Consider the following 11,024-nt stretch of genomic DNA (forward strand, 5'->3'; position numbering starts at 1 on the left):
AATGCAGGTAAGACACTTAGTCAAACTTGCTGGTGCTCTGAGGGTGCTAGTTTCTTTCCCTCATCAAGACTATTTGTTGTATAAACTATCTAGTATAGCAGATTGGTGAGTGCCTAAGAAATGCTACTTAAACTTGAAAGCCTCATGAACATAAGAGTGGGATAGCAGAAAAATCTCAGACTCTGGAGCTAGAAGGCAGAGGTTAGATATAACTGTCTGTTTCCAGTTGTGCCTCATATAAATGCAGGTGACAAAATTCATTTTATTAGCTGGTTGTAAGTGTGAAATGTTAGCGGTAGGAAATATAATTGTCTTATTTTTCTAAGCGTTAGTGAAAATGTAAGGCAGACATTTAAAATAGGGTTTAGTCAGCTGGGCGCGGTGGCTCACACCTGTAATCCCAGCACTTTGGGAGGCTGAGGCGGGCAGATCACGAGGTCAGCAGATCGAGACCATCCTGGCTAACATGGTGAAACCCTGTCTCTACTAAAAATACAAAACTAGCCGGGCGAGGTGGCGGGCATCTGTAGTCCCAGCTACTTGGGAGGCTGAGGCAAGAGAATGGCGTGAACCCAGGAGGCGGAGCTTGCAGTGAGCCAAAATCGCACCACTGCACTCCAGCCTGGGTGACAGAGCGAGACTCCATATAAAAATTAAAAAAAAAAAAAAAAAAAAAAAAAAATAAATAAATAAATAAAAAAGTTTACAGTAACTTTTATTGATAAAAAAATTTGTAAACTGCAAAGAAAAAATAAAACTATTAAGTTTCACCTATTCCCATAATGAAAATGTTGAGGATGTCCTGAAAATAATTTAAATTTACAACCATTAAGTGTCAGCATTATTTAGGCGACAGGCAGAGGCTTCAGTGACTCCATGTTATAATTATGGTTGTTTAAATAGACTTTATCCATTTATTGAGTCAAAGGTGAGTGTTCTCTTTTAAAGAAGGCTGAGTGACTCTGATCATTCAGATTTGCTGTAATCAACATAATTTGACTTCAGCAAAATAGGAAATGCAAAGCAACTATTTTCAGCTTCTCACAGTAAGATCTTACATGTGCTGCATGCAAAGACTGAACAGGTAATGGAAAAATGAAGGCACTCTAATTTTTTCTCATCTTTCCACTTTTTCATTCTCTGCTAGACAACCCACTACTGTAGAATACAAAGCAAAACAAAAACCAACTTTAAATCTACCTTTTCCCAGAGTGAAGCAGGTCAAATCCTTCATTTATTTTTTCAAGAGGTAAAACATTGGTTATTAGTGCATCCAATGAAAACTTCTTAGCCATAAAGTCAGCCACAAGTCTGGGGACAGATTCTTTACTCTTAAAGCCTGAAAAGAAGACAATATCATTGTTAGATTCAACCAGGGGCAAATAGGAGAATTGAAGAGAAGATTCTCCAAATAAATGAAAGTTTAGAAAAAGTGCATTCCAGACTGCTATAACTGAGGTTAATAAGAGATAGAGTAACTTCAATATCTTTTACAGTGCTTTGACCTCGAAAAAAATTTGCAGATAACAAGTGGTCTTACTCACTATCTTTCTCGAAGAGATGTTGTAGTACAGATGCTTATGCCCAAAGTTAAGGAGCAAATTTATCAGTTGTCCTAATTTGGGTGTAGATATGAAATATTGTTATAGATTTCTATGTCCTACTAGAAATTTCTATGCCTTACAGAGTCACAGGTTCGAAAACAGATGGAGATGACAGAAAGGTAGGTCCTGGTTAGCGGTGACATTAGAAAAGTCTATTTTGGGACCTTCTGTCTGCATTAGTTCTACATCTAGTAGATTTGCAGCCTATAAATAGGATAGGAATTTTAATTTATTTTTGATCACATTGCTTTTAAAAACCTTGCCTTGTCACTTGTAAAAAGGGAGAAATTTTAAGGTTAATGAGAATTTGGCTCTGAAACCTAACTACATACCACCAAAAAGAGCTCCCTTCCAGGTGCGTCCAGTCAGTAGCAGCATAGGGTTCATTGAGAGGTTTTGGGAATCAGGAGGTACCCCTAAAATGACACTTGTGCCACATGTCTCATGACAACATAACAGGGAAGCCATCTGGAATAAAGTGAATATTTAGCATCCTTAACGTGGAGTCACATAGTTCCTACTCATAATGCACAATATCATGTAATAGGCTTAGCTGGATTGTGACTGTGTAGAGGGAAGAGATCATGTCCTTTGCTCCTTCATCCCCCAGCTCTTTTTTTTTTTTTTTTTTTGCATAGAATAGTGCTGTGGATTTAGGAAATGCCCAGAAAGTGGTTTTTGAATGAAAGAATAGATGAATAACTTGGAGTGCACTTAATTCTTCCTAATAAAGAAATGAAGAGGAAAACATCATTACAAACATATATAAAGTCTGATTCCTTATATAAGCATACAATTTCATCATCACAAAATTCTTAGGCAATCTGTGAGTGAGTTAATTCATTTTTCATCCATTTATTAAGTAGTTATTTTGAACTCAGTACTTTCAAGCAGATATTTTAACAGTGAACAAGTGAAATGATTATATCACCAAAATTAGTCTCTTGTCCACTTGAGGGCCTCCATTTTAAATGGACTCCTATTCTGTCCATATATGAAATGGACATGTTTTAAATATTGTTTTTATCTCCCCAAATGTATATCGGTGTTACATTGAAATGCACTGATTATTCAGGAACCTCAAAAGACAGTCTAGAAAGAATTCTCTAGTCAGGATTTTGAACATGTTCTGTAGCAACAAAATGGTTTAGAATCCTCCCAAGATATATAATGATTAGTTCTTTGATTTTGGATTCTGACCTTTGGAAGACCAGACATCCTCAGAACATGTGACTGTCATATATTTGGTATCTTGAGATAAGGTACACTCCAGTTGCACATGAGAAAATGGACCGAAATATAGAAAAAGAGCATAAAGAGAAAAGCCATAGCCCTGGAAAAATTGAATTCTCTTGACACTTTATTACTCTGTGGCATCTGTCCCAGGTCAAGGCTGCCAAAAGCTTTGATCTCTGGGGTTCTGCTCCCTGTTACTCACACTGCTGGACCTTTTAGAAAACCTCAGCAATGGAAACCTGTTGGTCTCTGGAGACTTTTTTAGTAGGATTCTAGAGAATTCTGGGTAGGTGAAATATAACTAGAGATGTGTTTCCCATTGCGATTGATATTTGTAATTATTTGAAAGTAAATCATGTATAAGCCAAAGATGATATAAGCACTGCAAGATTGGAAATAATATTTGATATCAATAATGCCAACTGAGGTTAGGTGTGCTTGCTCATGCCTCTAATCCCTGCATTTCTGGAGGCTGAGGTAGGAGAATTACTTGGGCCCAGGAGGTAGAGGCTGCAGTGAGCTATAATCATGTCACTGCACTTCAGCCTGGATGGCAGAGTGAGACCCTGACTCAAAAAAAAAAAAAAAAGGCAGCTGACATTTATCGGAAGCTTACCATATGACAGGTGGCACTGTGCTAAGTATGTCACATGTATTGTCTTATGTAATCTATAAACAATGCTATGAGATATGTAGCTCTTAAGTTTGAGGGTAGTAAAAATCTGTTGATTTTTTAAATATTCAGTCCAACTAGTATTGGATGCCATCTACGTGCCAGGCACTGTCCTGTCTCTGTGGTAAAATATAGTGATATATTAAAGCAGTCACTTTCCTTAGAGCACATTTCCTGTCAATAAAATAATAGTTGGTCTAAAATTGCTCATTTCTTTTGGCCAAAGAATAATATGTATAAAAAGTTTGGAATTAATCAAGAACATATACAAAATTGTTAAACTGTTTTTCTTAAAATTGTGGGAGAAAAATAAAACTAGCCAATTTGAGAGCATAATTCTTATTATTTATAGTTACTTGAGTTTCAAGTTTCAACTGAAAATTAATAAAGTAAATTTGTAATGATACAGTTAAGAAAAACAAGCTGCTTTTCTTTCCTCAAGAGGAAATACGACTTGAGACAAGTTTGTGTAGCTGATTCAATGGTAGATTTTTCATAACAATAAATTAAATAAGCCAGTTAACAAACAGATGATGGGAAATTTCCATTCATCATTTAAAATATCCTTTATATATAATATGTATATTCTGTTGCCTAAAAACATCCTCCAGGTTGCAGAGGCAAAAATCTCAGGGCATGTCATGGTACATACCATGGTGTCAAGCCGACCGATGACTTCAAATGAAAAATCCACACCTCCATCAGTCATTTCCTTTAGCACCACTTGGATGGGTTTCTTGTAGTCTTGAAGGTTGATGCATTCAGTGGCACCCAACTCTTTGCCTTTGCAAATTTGTCCTTGTTGATGTCCATTGCAATGATCCTGGCCACTCCAGCTGATTTACAGCCCATAACAACAGATAGGCCGACCCCTCCCAGGCCAAACACAGCACAGGTAGAGCCTGGGGTGACCTGTGCTTTTGGAAAACACAAAAATGGGTTAAGTAATGATTGTTAGAAAGTGCCTAAGCTTTATAAAATGCCATGCCTACGTGTTTATCAAATGCTGCTCAGACTCTTCTGTCCAACCTGTTATCAAAACCTCTTTTGGCTTCAGTTGATTCATGTTTAAATTCAGGGGGTTGAACTTGTCAGTGGTTCTTAAACTGCTGTATATTGGATTCATCTGGGGAGATTTAAGACCATCCCACTATCCAGGCCACAGTCCATGCCAATTAAATGAGAATCTCTGCAGGTGGAACTCAGCTGGGAACCAGGGGACTAGATGATCTTTGAGATCCAGATGGCAGTGATTACAATCTTGAAGGGACTCCCGATTGCTGAAATCCCTTGATAGCCGGCTTCAGTATCTCATACATACACAAAGGCAATATTTGGAAAATAAAATAAGTGGAAAAGGCTACTCCAGGAGACAGAAAAATTTCCATTAAACCCTAAATAATTAACTTGTTGGTTCATTAACATTCGATAGTCGTGAAGAGTATATCCGCGCTTTAAAAATACACTAGTGAACCACACACAATGAAACATTTGTCTGTATTTTAATAATGAATACAACCTATTGTTATGAGTATTCTCATCTTCTGTTCTTGCATAGGCTCACTTAGACCAACTGCTAAAACGGATGAGGCAATTGAACAAAGGACTAACTGCTAAAGTCACAGAAATTTGGGAAAGATATGCTCTAAATTGTTTTTTTATTTTTTATTTTTATTTTTTTTGCAGATCACAGAACTTTTATTAAGATAGAATCACTGCGAATTACATAGAAGCTACCAGCCTAAGCCAAAATCCATGAGGTTCATGTGAACTTACAGTTATACAAATAAGAAACAAATGGCATATCCAAAACCATAAGGAAATATTCTGATGCCCAGAAGATGAAGGCTGGGGTGAATAAGTCCACACATTTATTTCAAGTTGTTAAAGAGTTTGTGGGCCACGCAATGGTCCCTTGCATGCAAGAAGTCTAAGAGCTCCTCCGTGCAATCCTCTTCTGTATGTGATCGAGAGGATACACGCTCATCACAGAGCTCTAGCCGCTCCCGGGCCTTTACACATTTCTCCAACTGCTCGCATTGCTCTCTCACTGTTGTTAGGGGATCCACTAATTCCTCCTCTTCCTCTTCCTCCTCCTCAGGATCTCCGGACTCGGTAAGCATCTTTCGCTCGTCCTCCAGTCCCATGTCTGGCTACGGTTCTAGATTCAACAAGAGCAGCAACAGCGGCACCTAATCCACTTCAGGATCAAGAAGCTCTAAATTGTTTAAATTGGCTAAGGGCTATTGATTAACCTGTTCTCACATAGTCAGCCTTCATTGTGGGTAACATGCTTTACCGTCCCAAATAATCTCAGCCTTATATTCCCTTAAGGGTGTCTATTCACTCATTCATTGACCAAGTGTTATTCAATACTATGGGGTACAACACCACTTTCTATCTTATTTACAAAAATACAAGGCTTGTGACTGTGATTTAAAAATGCTAATAATTATGTATTGTGATTTAAGATTCAGCAGGAGATTTGAGAGAGATGATGTTCTAGGCTCAGCTCTCATTTAACCAGCAGTGAGATTTGGGGCAAATATCTTTATATATCTAGACCTCAGTTTCATAAAATAAAGATACTACTAGATTTTCAGCCTACTCAGATGAGGAGCCTTTAAAGAATTTCAGCTTGAAATTGAACACTTCTGAAGTATATGTGTGGTATATGTTCATGGTAGGAGAGTTAGTTTAGCAGTGAAATTCCATGATGAGTGAATTACGCATCACTGAAGCTTCATTACTTTCCGTCTAAGAATCCACAGAGTGGGTGAGCCTTGGTTTGGAAGTGCATCTGGTAAGGTTTTGGACTCTACTGTTGATCCTAATTCTGGGAGTAGAGGATCCGCAGACTAGATGCTCCTCAAGGGCAAACGCTTCATTTCATTTACTTTTGCTGTCTCAGAACCTAGCAGAACCTAGGGTGCCTGAGGCATGTGTAGGTGCTCTCTAATTGTTGAAAGAATTACTAAATGAATTCTCAGGCCTAACATTTCATGACCTCATAAAGAGCAAATACAGAATACTTATTGAAAATGAAATCTTTACATTTTCTTAACAGCTTTTTATCTGTGATAAACAGGTGAAATTTCTAGCCTGTGTTCTCAATTCTTTCTGGGCAATTTTTCTACTCTTCTTTTTTTTTTTGAGGCGGAGTCTTGCTCTGTCACCCAGGCTGGAGTGCAGTGGTGCGATCTCGGCTCACTGCAAGCTCCGCCTCCCAGGTTCACGCCATTCTCCTGCCTCAGCCTCCCGAGTAGCTGGGACTACAGGCGCCCGCCACCGCGCCCGGCTAATTTTTTTTTTGTATTTTTAGTAAAGATGGGGTTTCACCATGTTAGCCAGGATGGTCTCGATCTCCTGACCTCGTGATCCACCTGTCTCGGCCTCCCAAAGTGCTGGGATTACAGGCGTGAGCCACCGCGCCCGGCCCCATTTTTCTACTCTTAATCAACACTTCAAATCTACAAAAATAATCTTCAAATCTTGTGAGAAATTGCTTCCCTTTTCGTTCCTGACAGTCTGCGTGTGACTGGTTTTTATCATCCATTGTCATTCTTACCTTGGCAACTTTGACTGCAGACCCATAGCCAGTTGAAAATCCACAGCCAATGAGGCAGACTTTCTCCAGGGGCGAGGCTGCATCAATTTTGGCCACTGCATTCTCATCCACCACCGCGTACTGAGAGAAGCTACTGATGCCAACGAAGTGGTGGATGGACTTCACCCTGCAGGTGAACCTCCTGGTGCCATCCTGCAGGGTCCCCCGAGGATTGCTCACGCTGGACAATGCAATATAGAGACACACAAAGGAATGAGACAGGAGCATAACTATTGTGCACACTCAGTATCTGAGCAAAGGGAGCATCAGAAACCTACTCTTTTTTCAAGCAGTAGTTGCTTTCCAGATTTTTAGAGTCTGCATTTTCCACACTGAGGAATAAGAAGTGGGATGACTTTATCACCTGGAGAGGGATAAAACAAATTCTTTTACAATTTCTATCCAGGTATTAATAGAACAAAAACTTAAAGCTCACATGTCTTTAAAACATTAGAAGCTGGCCAGGCGCAGTGGCTCACGCCTGTAATCCCAGCACTTTGGGAGGCCAAGGTGGGCAGATCACCAGGTCAGGAGATCGAGACCATCAAACCCCGTCTCTACTAAAAATACAAACAAATTAGCCGGGCGTGGTGATGGGCGCCTGTAGTGCCAGCTACTCGGGAGGGTGAGGCAGGAGAATGGCGTGAACCCGGGAGGCGGAGCTTGCAGTGAGCGGAGATCGCGCCACTGCACTCCAGCCTGGGCGACACAGTCAGACTCCGTCTCAAAAAAAAAAGAAAAGAAAAAAAATTAGAAGCATGTGTCTTTAAAAGTCTCCAAAAACTACAGTCCAATCACAACTATGTCATTTGTCATTGCCTGCCACAGCCTTGTTTATACGTTTGGGTTTATAAGTGCCTAAAGATTCCTAAAGAGGAAATGCAAATATGGGAAACAACATGGATTGGAAAAATTGCTTTCACTGTGTTAACTTGTATGCAGTGTATCAATTTCTCCTGGAGGCTTTACAGACATTTAATTTAATCCTTAACTATTTAAATCTTACTGTAAGTATAAATATAAATTTTAGTTGAAAGTAGGGTATAATAGTGCCACTAGATGTTGGTAAGACCTGTTTTTTATTATAGTTTGATTTACAATAAAAATGAGAATTTTGAACTAATTCTTTTCAAAGTGACTAGGTTTATCTTTATTATGAAATGAATGCTTTTAAAATGATCTTAGTTCTTTTTTGAGGAAAACTAACAAAAATGGGACAAAGAATAATTCCAGAAATTCCTCTGGAAATTTCAACCCTCTACAATAAGTTAGGGACTTTTAGGATAAGAACTGACTTTGAAATGTTTTTAGCTGGTGATAATTTGTGAATTATTTACTGTTCCTATTGTGGTGGAGGGAGAAGGGGTGAAAAGTAAGGGTGTCATTTTGTTATTAATTTCTGACTAAAGAAATTAGGAAAAGCTGAAACTCAAATTAAACAGTTCGTTTTATTTTTCTGTTCACAGTTCAAATAAGTATTTGGTAAGGTGGCAGGTCCAATCTAGCAGCAAAAGTGATTTTTAAAAATTAAACATAATTTTTATTTTTAATCATCTACACTACCTATTCCACAAGACCAAGAAAAATGGTTGGCCCATAACATTTTATATGTAAAATTCATGTGAAAATGATGGTATAGAAACGTCCTAGTTATTCCCCCTGTATAATTAGCAATCCATAACCAGTGGCATTTAAGCATGGCTAAAGGTAATAAGGCAGATATTGTTGATGGCGGGATGGTTCCTTCTATGTCTCTTTCATTTCCTTTCACCTAGTCTGTTTCATTGATTCCATGCTCAGGAAGAGAGACCATGTTGGAAGAGGAAATTGGTGAAGGGGCGGCATAGGTCACCTAAGAAAAGTTCATGTTCATTCGGCTCTAGCCATGTAGCCTCCATTTTGTGAACTCAGCACAGAACAATGTCCATACTTATGCTTTTTCCCTCCTCCCATTTCTAGTTGTCTTGGCCCTGACAGAAGACCGTGTTCACCAACACTAATACGGAAGTTACTGGATTATGAATGCCACACTGGTAGGCACTGTGTCCCTTTTGATCCTCACGTATCTCCGGACACTAACCTGGTGCCTGGCGTCTAGTAGATACTCAGTACATAATGGTTGAAGGGTAGAATACATGAGTGACTGAATGCATACATGCTTGAGTCAGGCAGGCCGAGAGGGAAAGAGGAAAACACCTGAAGTCCTGGCTGCATGGTGACCTTGTGCAAGCCCTTTCGTCTCTCATTGCCTCTGTTTCTTCATCCAGGCTGAGAAATCTTAGGATGGTGAACCAAGCATGTTCCCTGAGTGTGAATCCTGTACCTGGTTTGACTGTAGTCACCCCTTCTCCAGCGCTCTCCACTATGCCAGCTGCCTCATGGCTTAAAATCACAGGGAGTGGGGTCACCGTGGTACCACTAACCACTTGGTCATCTGTGCTACAGATTCCTACACCACCATCTACAGAGTAAAGAGAAGATGTTTAGATTCAGAAAAGATCGTGAGTCTCAGATGAATTTAAAAATCCCAGTTTCCTGAAATTGTGCTTTCAAAATGTTTTCAAGGGTTTTGCTAATCCTACTATTCCCAAATACGAAAGATTGAGTTTATCCTCAAGGTTATCCAGGCTGAAACCCTCCTCTACCTTCCTTTCTTGAATTAAACAATTTAGAATAATCTGTGAAGTAATTGATACTGAATTAGTTACATCTTAAATAATATACAAGAATGCATACTTTAAAAAAAATAGAAGTAGAAATTGCAAATTAACACATAGAAAATATCTAATGCTAATTGATTTTGAAGTCTTGATACATATCCCTTTGAAATTTTTTTCTGTCTTTTACTGGAATTATATTGTATGTATTCTTTGATCACTTTTTAAAAATTTAATAATTTATATTTATACCTTTCTGTCACAACAAGTGTATTCTATTTGCTGGTTGATTATATATAAAAAAAGTCTTAGTGGATTTTTGGTTGTCCGTTTTTAACTTTTCTGAGTTGTTTTTTTTTTTTTCACATCTTCCATCCTTTTATTGAAAAAAATTTTAAATGGCAGTTAATAAAAGGCACAAACAAATCAACAGGGATATACTAGTAGAAAACACAATATAAAATTAAAATGCCATTGGCTTCTTTAATTGGTTAAGAGCGCAAAATGTAACAGGCAAAAGGTCTGTTTCAAACAAATTTAAAAGTCATGTGTGTTTTTTTTTTTTTTTTTTTTTGCTTTTTTTTGTTTTTTTGTTTTTGTTTTTGTTTCGAGACGGAGTCTCACTCTGTAGCCCAGGCTGGAGTACTGTGGTGGGATCTCGGCTCACTGCAAGCTCCGCCTCCTGGGTTCAGGCCATTCTTCTGCCTCAGCCTCCTGAGTAGCTGGGACTACAGGCGCCTGCCACCATGCCTGGCTGAGTTTTTGTGTTTTTTAGTAGAGATGGGGTTTCATCATGTTAGCCAGGATGGTCTTGATCTCCTGACCTCATGATCCGCCCGCCTCAGCCTCCCAAAGTGCTCGGATTACAGGCAAAAGCTGTGTTTTTTAAATTCTCACCAAATCAGATACATACACACCCTCAAAAATAGTGTGTGAAGGAAAGCTGTCATACTCAAGAAGTTGTATTCTGAATTTTTCAAGGAAACACTTGTTGAAATAGGAATTCACAGAGTCAACAACAGATTAATAATTTAAAAAAATGGAGTCTTAAAATGCTAATTGGCCCAAAGCTATACTATATAATGTATTGCTAGGTACAAAGGAAAAAATCTTTACTGCTTTTAGCAAAACTGCTTTCCCAGAAAAGCAAATTAAAATAATGCAATCAGCAGACCAAGGAGACTACGGCCTGACATCAGAGCTACAACTTCTCACATCTGTGTCAGAAAATCCTATTTATCCAGAAT

General features: G+C 38.6%; 2 pseudogenes across 1 annotated transcript; both read right to left on the reverse strand.

Annotated features, from left to right (window-relative positions):
* Window positions 1-1,854: 1,854 nt before the first annotated feature.
* Window positions 1,855-7,379, reverse strand: LOC144340814 (alcohol dehydrogenase 1C-like; annotated as a pseudogene). The gene is made up of 3 exons (XR_013417241.1): window positions 7,082-7,379; window positions 4,166-4,425; window positions 1,855-2,072 (listed from the first exon to the last, which is right to left on the reverse strand). The product of XR_013417241.1 is annotated as an alcohol dehydrogenase 1C-like (transcript).
* Window positions 5,372-5,725, reverse strand: LOC619515 (ubiquinol-cytochrome c reductase hinge protein pseudogene; annotated as a pseudogene).
* Window positions 7,380-11,024: the final 3,645 nt, after the last annotated feature.

This window comes from Macaca mulatta, chromosome 5, assembly GCF_049350105.2.
Source record: "Macaca mulatta isolate MMU2019108-1 chromosome 5, T2T-MMU8v2.0, whole genome shotgun sequence".
NCBI classification, from domain to species: domain Eukaryota; kingdom Metazoa; phylum Chordata; class Mammalia; order Primates; family Cercopithecidae; genus Macaca; species Macaca mulatta.